The 9,650-nt window shown below is 37.8% G+C and overlaps 1 pseudogene; it reads right to left on the bottom strand.

Moving 5' to 3' along the window:
• Window positions 1-9,152: 9,152 nt before the first annotated feature.
• LOC131484220 (U2 spliceosomal RNA) lies at window positions 9,153-9,322 on the bottom strand (annotated as a pseudogene).
• Between the last annotated feature and the right edge of the window lie 328 nt (window positions 9,323-9,650).

Below are 9,650 nucleotides of genomic sequence, written 5' to 3'. Positions count from 1 at the left end.
TATTTTAGACTGAGGGTGTTTACTAGGCTATTACAAGCTTTTTGTACATATACTTTGCATATTATTGTTTTTGTATCTCAGTTATATCTGAAAGAGTAAAATAGGTAATCAAAATGAAACAACAGGCCATAAGGGATCAATCCTCTTTTATGAAGGAGCAAGGAAAAATTACACGGTTTAGACAATTCTAAGAATAAATTACTTTACATTAGTAAATTCCTAATATGTAGGGAATGCACACCCTCCCACCCACATGCACATGCAGTATTCATAAACCTAGAATAATAAGCATGCCAAAGGAAGGTAGACTTGATGTTTGGTCTAACAGAAAGCAATTGAAATAGAACTTCCTTGGTCTGTTGCATAAAATCAAGTCAGGAAGATGCTAGAAACTAAAGGAAAGTCTACTTACAAGTTGGGCACATGTCATTGGTGAGGAAAAGAAAATAGGAAATAGTCATGAATATTTGGCTTTCTTGGACCACTTCTGAGCAGTCATGTTCTAGAGGATGTAAAAGCATGGCTGGGAGACCAACTGCCCAGGACAAGCAGCCAGAGTTCACACACAAGACTTTGTGGTCAATAAACTTAGGAACTGGGCACAGTGAAGGAAGGGGTGCCCCCTCTCTTTCCTTACAACGTGCAGGAGACTCCCTTTTTCTTCCTGCTTTACTCTGTATTTCTTACTAAGGCCAGATCTAAAAGGGAAGCCTAAATTTTCATTTTGACTGATTTTCTGTTCCTACAGGACTCAAAACCACATGCTGAAACCTGACTTTCTGGTCCCCAGAGAACAACCATCAAGCAGGAGAGAATTATGGTAGTAGACTTTAGGAATTTGCCTCTGCCAAAATATGAAGCGAACTGAAGTTATGTTAAGAATTTGGAGATATCTTTCAGGAATAAATGGTTAGGTCCATGAGGCCTAGAGAAATTTGATTCAGTTCACTTTAATTCAATTAAGTCTCCTCAAAAAAACATAAGCATCTATTATGTGCTAGGAACTGTACTAATTTAAGAAACACAGACACAGATCTGTTATGGACACTGTCCTCATACAGCTTGGAAAATCAAGAGAAGACAGATACATAATTTAAATGAACTATAAAGGGTTGTCAGTACTAAGACAAGTAGAGGGTATGAAATCAGTCTAGTAAGCAATAATAAAGGCATTCACTGAGGGTCAAAGTTTACTGCCAGTTCAGCACAGTTGCACACTATTTGGAAATAATAGGATCTTCCCATCCTAGAGTGGTTTTGCGCTTAGTGATATGTTATAGAAACAAATACCTTCATATCTCCCTGATTTGAATTCATAGACTGCCTTCTGAGTTCCCCAAAATCACTCAGACTCATGCACTGTATAGTCTAGAAACAAATGTTTTCCGGGTGATCTAGGCTATTGCTGTGGAATAGAAATGTTTTATTAAAGAATAGCTGTGAGGGGTGCCTGGGTGGCTCAGTCAGTTGAGAATCTGACCCTTGGTTTTGGTTCAGGTCATGATCCCAGGGTCGTGGGATCGAGCCCTGAGTTGGGCTCTAAACTGAGTGTGGAGCCTGCTTGGGATCTCTCTCTTTCTCTCCCTCTCTGCCCCTCTCCCCCACTCATGCTCTCTCTCTTAAAAAAAAAAAAAAAAAAAAAAAAAGAATGGTTCTGAAATGGACAAATTCTTTGAGCTGCAACAGACTTTCTGTCGGTGACCATGGTGGACGATGAGTGGCAGGCACAGGGTGGTTTGTACTGGAGAGGTACAGTGTGACCCCATCCAGTGTGCAGGCTCTGGAACAGCTTGCCTGGGTCGAAACATGGCTCCACCACTTACCTACCTGCTGTATAACTGGGGCAAGTAATTTAACTCCTCTGGGCTTCAAATTCCTCCAGGCCCATGAGGAGTATCTCAAGTATCTTAAGGCCCATGATGAAAGGGGAGGAAAGAACATTTTTTTAAATGTTTATTTATTTTTGAGACAGAGACAGAGACAGAGAGAGAGAGAGAGAGAGAGAGAAAGAGGGAGAGAGAAATACATAGTGTGAGAGAGGGAGACAGACTCTAAAGCAGGCTCCAGCTCTGAGCTGTCAGCACAGAGCCTGAGTGGGTTTCAAACCTGTGAACCGTGAGATCATGACCTGAGCTGAAGTCGCACACTTAACTGACTGAGCCACCCAGGTGCCCTGGAAAGAGCATTTTTAAATGCCTCCTATGTCCTGCAGCTATGAAATTCCATTTTACAGAAGAAGAAATTAGGGGTCAAAGAGGTTAAATACTGCTTTCAAGAGTACACAACTGGCAGAATAGACAAAACTGTAGAGACAGAAAGATGAGTGGTTGCTTAGGGTAGGGGTAGGCGGGTGAGGGGATAGGTTTGGGGGAAATGGGAGTGACTGCTAATGGATATGACACTTCTCAGAGAGGTGATGAAAATGCTCTAAAATTGATTATGGTGATGGTTACACAACTCTGTGACTATAATACAACCATTTAATTGTACACTTTACGTGAATTGTATGGCATGTAAATTATGTCTCAATAAAGTGGTTAAAACAAAAAAAGAGCACACAGCCAAGAAGCATCCAAGTCTGATTCAGACTTGGGCCAGGAGGATGACTTCAGGGCCAGCTCTTGTTATTACATCATCATACCATCTCTCAAACAGAACTTGGTGCACAGACATTCTCCTCACACAGGACACTATACACACCAAAAAATACCTAGAAGATTGGGTCCCACTCTAGTTCCGCCTCCAAACCCTGAGAGGCCCCTGGAAAACAGGAAATGGGCATGTAAGCGAGTTAGCTATTGTAAGCTCAGAACCTGTATGCTGTCTGTTGACTTTGTTATTTTTGAGTTTCCCTTGTTTATTTTCCTTTTGGCTTCCCTGAATTTTTAGGAATGTTCCTTTGGCAAATCCTCACTAGTCCCAAACTGTGTTAGGAAGAGAAAGGAAGAAGCCTTGGTGTTTTTCCACACTCGGACCAGAGGGAAAAGGCGAGGAGGCCTGCTACCACCGCCTGAGGTCTTTGCAGACAACCCAGGCCACCAGAGTCAGCACAACCCGGACCCACCCCCTCAGGTGTACCAATGAAGAGCAAGCGAAGTTCAAGTACACTGGGGATGCTTCTGTGGCCTCACCACCATGTCTGCTCTGTGAAGAGGGCGGAAATCTTCATATTGCTCCCTTAATGACAGGGGCCGCACAGCAGAATAGAGGTCATCATCGTTGCAGCAAATTCATTTTCTTAGCATGGGAGAGTGAAGTAGAGTCCAGTTTTATTCAATTTATTTGATTAGGGAGGTGGAATTTGGAAGTTAGTATTATGTTGAAACCAGAACTAACAATACCAGTATTTTAAATGTTACTTAGTAATGATTTTGATTATACCCTGCTTCTTAAAAAAAAAAGGCTTATAACAGACATATTCTTGAAAGAGTTGTGTAAGTCAATCATATATTAAACATTTGAGAAAAAGAGATGCTGAAATGTTAAGAAATGTTGCAGTTAATTGTTTTGATGAAAATAATCACCACTTAAAATTTTTTCTCTACACTTCTATTTCCCAAATATGTCCTAATAAGTATAACTCTTAACTCTTATAATAGGGAAATATTATTTGTAAACTTAAAAATTAAAATAGCTCTCATTTTTCAATTTTCTTCTCCTCTCTCCTTCTCTCTCCTCTCTCCTTCTCTCTCCTTCTCTCTCCTCTCTCCTTCTCTCTCCTCTCTCCTCTCTTCCTCTCTCCCCTCACTCCTCCTTCTTCTTCAAGTAGGTTTCACACCCAGCACAGAGCCCAATGTTCAAGGGGCTTGAACTCACCACCCTGAGATCAAGATCTAAGCTGAGATCAAGAATCAGATGCTTAACAGACTGAACCACCCAGGTGCCCCTCAATTTTCCACTTTTCTAATTCTTTTATATAAGCATGTATTATTTTTACAATAAAATATTTTAAAAAATCATCCCTAACTAAAGTCCTTTGTAAACTTGAATTTTTACAAACAAATTAAGGCTTAAACCAGTATTAAATGCCCCTGTTTACTTCTGTATATCCTTAATATTCAAAGTTGACACTGTCAGTAAGTACCATCCAGATGTCTGAGTGGTGAATGAAGCTTGACCATCCTTTTGAGGCTAGAAACAAGTCAAGATTGGCTGCCCTTTGGTTTTTGGATTCAGCCATTATTGAAGCCTGAATCAATATTGGTAGCTATTCATAGCCTAGCCTTTTCACCTCTGGAGAAGTCCTACAGTGCTGGCCAAAGATGTCCTCTATTATTGTGTTACTTGTGCCAAACAGGATTGTGTGCTGATTCTGTGACTCAGTGTTACAGAATGTTGCTTAAAGCTGAGCTTCTGTGGATAGCTCACTCCACTGTGGTCCTGTTTACTACACAGCAGTTGTTCATAGGTATTCCTCTTAGTCATCCTCTTGAGTCTTGCTCAGCGAATGGAGTTGCAAAATACCTTGCTCTTATGCAAGTTATGTCCTTGCACCTTTCTTGCTGGTGATCTTGTCTTGTTCGTGATGTAAGTTTGACTCAAGAATGAAGTTGATGAAAGTGTTAAGAAATTAGATATGAAGTCCAAGGAAGGCAGAAGTCATACAAACATAAAGCCTAATAAAACCTCATCTTGGCAATGTAAGTCTTTAACATATTTTGAAATTCTATGTCAGCTATGGTGACGTCATTTATACTGTACTTGCCAGTTCCCCAAAAGGCAACATAGGCCTTCCTTGGGATGTTTTCTCTTAGATTTTTCGTGCATTCTTAGGCCTTAATTAAGTTGGAGGACTGTTTTTCAGATCTGAATTGCTTACAAATCTCCTTGGCTTTATGGAGGATTTTCCTGGCGTATCTTGTCATGTCTCCTTTATATGTTATTGTTAGTCTGGCCTGACTTTTCAAAAAGGATTGCTAATGTCTGATGATTAGACATTGAAAGCTTGATAACTATGATATAATGGAAAGAACAAAATGGGGATTGGAGTCCAGGATTTTGGGCTCAACTTTCCCCCAATATTTTATTATGAAAAATTTCAAACATATGGAAAAAACAGTTGAAAGAAGGGGTGCCTGGGTGGCTCAGTCGGTTAAGCGGCTGACTTCGGCTTAGGTCATGATCTCACAGTCCGTGAGTTCGAGCCCCACATCGGGCTCTGTGCTGACAGCTCAGAGACTGGAGCCTGCTTCAGATTCTGTGTCTCCCTCTCTCTCTGACCCTCCCTCGTTCATGCTCTGTCTCTCTCTGTCTCAAAAATAAATAAACATTAAAAAAATTAAAAAAAAAACAGTTGAAAGAATTGTATGTGTATATACCTATTACACACACACACACACACACACACAGACACACACATTCTACAGTTAACATTCTGCTTTATTTGCTTTATCATTTACCAGTCCATCTAACCATGTGTCAGTTGATCTTATTTTTTGATCCATTTCAAAATAAGTTGCAGATATCAGGATACCAAACCCCTAAACACTTCAACCTGCATATTAATAACTAGAGCTCAATAGCTGTTTATGATTCTTTTTATTGAGGTAACATTTATATATAGTGAAATAAAAAAATCTAAAGTATTGTATCCAATGAACTTTGGCAGATGACATCTCCGTAACCCAAACTTCCAACAAGAATATAGAATATTACCTTTATCCCAGAAAGTTCCCTCATAGCCTTTCTAGTCAATTCTAGTGTCTACATTTCCCAGAAGCAACTGCTATTCTGATTTCTTTTCAAAATAGATAAATTTTGCCTGTTCCAGAACTTTTTCTAAGTGGACTCAGACTGTACGTAATGTTTCTATAAGTCTTCTTTCATTCGGCATGATGTTTTTGAGATTCATCTATGTTGTTACATATTTGTTTCAATACACTACAGTTTCTATATTCATTCTCCTGTTGATGGATATTCAGGTTGTTTCCAGGTTTGGACCGTTATGAATAAAGCTTCTATGAGCATTCTGGTACACATTAAAAAAATTTTTTTTTAATGTTTATTTATTTTGAGAGAGAGAGAGAGTGAAAAAGTGGGGTGAGAGGGCAGAAAGAGAGGGGAGAGAATCCCAAGCAGGCTCTGTGCTGTCAGCACAGAGCCTGACACAGGGCTCCATCTCATGAACCATGAGATCATGACCTGAGCTGAAATCAAGAGTTGGACACTTAACTGACTGAGCCACCCAGGCCCCACTCAAAAGTTTCTTATAAAACTAAACAACACCTCTTTTATAATCCCAAAAGGAATAAAAGCACATGTCCACAAAAAAATGTGTACCATGTGAAGCCTGATCTCACAGTTCATTGATAGAATCCCACATCAGGCTCTTTGCTGAAAGCGTGGAATTGTGATTCAAATTCTCTCCCTCCCTCTTGCTCTGTCCCTCCCCTGCTCTCTTTGTCTCAAAAGTAAATAAATAAACTTAAAAAAGAGTAAGATTTATAAGACACTGTAAAACTTTTCTCAATGTAATTATACCACTGAACACTCCACTAGCAGTATTTGAAAGTTCCAGTTGCTCCATGTCTTCATCAACATTTAGTGTTGTCAACCTTTTTAATTTGATAGGTGTACAGTGGTATTGTGTCGTGGCTTTAATTTGCATTGCCCTAATGATGAATGATTTTAAGCATCTTTTCCTGTGTATTTATCTCTCTCTCTCTCTATATATATATATATCTTTCTTTGTGAAGTGTCCCTCAACTGTTTTGTCCAGTTTTTAATTGGGTTGTCTGTTGTTTCATAGGTATTCTTTATATTCAAGTCTTTTGTCATATATATTATATATTACATATTATATTATATTAATTTATTATTTATGTTATTATTTAATAATATTATTTATTATTTATATTATATTATAATTGATATTATATTATTTTTTATTTTGCATTAAGTTCAGACTTCCAAAATGTCACAAAAATGGCATGGAGAATTCCCGTATACATTTTACCCATATTCCTCACATGTTAACAGTTTACCTTACTTGCTATATCAATTATTCTCTTTCAGTGTATATATGTATGTGTACATATAATATGTGTATAAGTATAGGTAGATGGATAGATATAACAATTTCTGATATATTTGAGAGTAAATTGCAGACATGATGATTTTTACTTCTAAATTCTTCAGTGTGCATTTACTTTTTTTCTTTAAAGAATATTCTCTTGGGGCACCTGGGTGGCTCAGTTGGTTAAACACCATGCTCTCACAGTTGGTGAGTTTGAGCCCCATGTTGGGCTCTGTGCTGACAGCTTGCAGCCTGCTTGGGATTTTCTGTCTCTCTCTCTCTCTCTCTCTCTCTGCCCCTCTCCTGGTCTCTCTCTCTCTCTCTCCTCTTAAAAATAAATAAATAAACATTTAAAAAAAAATAAAGAAAGAACATTATCTTACATAAAAACAGTACAATGATCAAATTTAGGAAATGAATATTGGTATAATACTATTACCTAAACTTTAACCATACTCAAAATTTATCAGTCATCCCATTAATACCCTTTATTATATCTGGGATCACATATTTCATTCAGTTATGATGTTTCTTTAGTCTCTGGTAGTCTGGAACACTTTCTCAGTATTTCTTTGCCTTTTATAACCTTGACAGTTTTAGGATTACAGACTAGGTATTTTATAGAATTTCCCTCATTTTGGGTTTGTTTGATGTTTCCTCATGTTTAGATTGAGGTTATGTATTTTTTGGCAGGAATACCACAGAAGGAAAGTTGAGTCCTCCTCAGTGCATCCTATCAGGAGGTAAATGATGTCCATTTGTACCATTACTGGTACTGTTAACTTTAATCATTTGGTTAGGGTAAAATCTGCTCTATTTCTGCACTGAAAAGTTACTGTTTTTTCCTTTGTAGCTAATAGGTATCTATTAGATATATCTTTTGCAAATTCTTTTCTCACTATGTGACTTGTTTATTCTATTCTTTTTTTTTAATTTTTTAATATTTATTTATTTTTGAGAGAGAGAGAGAGAGAGCACGAGCAGGGGAGGGGCAGAGAGAGAGGGAGACACAGAATCTGAAGAAGGTTCCAGACTCTGAGCTGTCAGCACAGAGCCCAATGTGGGGCTTGAACTCATAAACTGTGAGATCATGACCTGAGCCAAAGTCAGAGGGCTAATTGACTGAGCTACCCAGGCTCCCCCTGCTTGCTTATTCTATTCTTAACAATATCTTTCGAAGAGTAGAAATTTTAAATTTTGATGAAGTTGAATTCATCAACTTTTTATTGCTTTTTGTGTCCTCTGTAAGAAATATTTACCTACCCTCAAGTCATAAAGATATCCTCCCGTGGTTTTTTTTTTCTAGAAGCTATAATTATAGTTTTATTTTTTGTATTTTAGTCTCTAATCCATCTCAAATTAGTCTTTGTGAATGGTGTGAGGTAGGGGGTCAAGGTTCTTTTTTTTTTTTCTCATATGGATATTTAGTTGTTCCAGCACCATTTGGTTGAAAATACTTTAGTTTCCCCATTGGATTGCCTTGGTACCATCACTGAAAATCAAATAGCTGCGTATATGTGGGTGTAGTTTTGAATTCTGTATTTTTTTTCTTTGTTATATTTGATTATCCTCATGTTTAGGCCCCATTTTTACACTAACTTTATAACTGGTCAATTCAACATAATCTCTCTGGGCCTCAGTTCCTTATTTACATAATGAATTATTGTAGCTACCTAATTTGTGAGGCCTCATATCTATAATATCCTATAGTTGTTGGTTCTTAGATTCTTAGCACTGCACCATTCTATTTGTGTCAATCATTTTTCAAGCTGATTTTATAGCTTGCTGGTTTTGAAAGAAGTTTTATCAGTGTGAGGATCTGCATGAATTCCCTCTCTTTCCCATAACTCTGGGGTCTCATTTCTGTCTCATAATTTCAGAAAAGTGGTTCCAATTATTTAATGTTGACTAGAACTAGTAACAGACCCTACTCTGTCTTCTGGTTTCTCTGGTAGAAATGTCTTATAAACAGAGACACTTGCCAAAAGTTAAGAGCAGCTATGACAATCGGGTATTCTATAAATAGGGTAACCATATATTTTATCTTTCAAATAAGTGCACTTTTGAGATTGAAAAGGATAATAATAATAATAACATTATTATTATTTTTTGTCCCTGAGGGAGTGGACTGTTCCTGAAATATCACAATACCTGTTTTATGTGAAGAGTAATGGGGCAAGCTGCTATTCCATCTCCCTTCTCCAAAAATCCATTTAATATATTGTTCTTGGATAGAAGGCATATCAGGTATTAAACTGATAAGAACAGATACTACACTTGATCTTGGCCAAAAGGTCAAGAAGTGATGAAAATGGGTAATTATTAATAACAGTGTCAGGACAACAGGTATAAACCAAGAGTGCCCTGGAATGTATAGCAGCCCTGTTAATAAACCTCTTAGAACTCAATCAAAGTCATTCATTCAACAGCCATTTTTCAAAAGCCTAAGTACCAAGCTCTGTATTAGGTGTGGAGAGTCTAAGATAACTAACTGATTCCTGCACTAAAGAGCTTTCAGTATAGTTGGGGAAGCAGACAAAAAACCCAGACAACTATAGTGAGATATTTAAGTTCTATGACAGATATTTGCCCAGGTTCCCTGTAAGGCAGGCAGGAAATATACTTGAGCTGAGGT

Source organism: Neofelis nebulosa, chromosome 8 (assembly GCF_028018385.1).
Source record: "Neofelis nebulosa isolate mNeoNeb1 chromosome 8, mNeoNeb1.pri, whole genome shotgun sequence".
Taxonomy (NCBI): Eukaryota; Metazoa; Chordata; class Mammalia; order Carnivora; family Felidae; genus Neofelis; species Neofelis nebulosa.
This window is presented reverse-complemented; position numbering and strand designations above follow the sequence as displayed.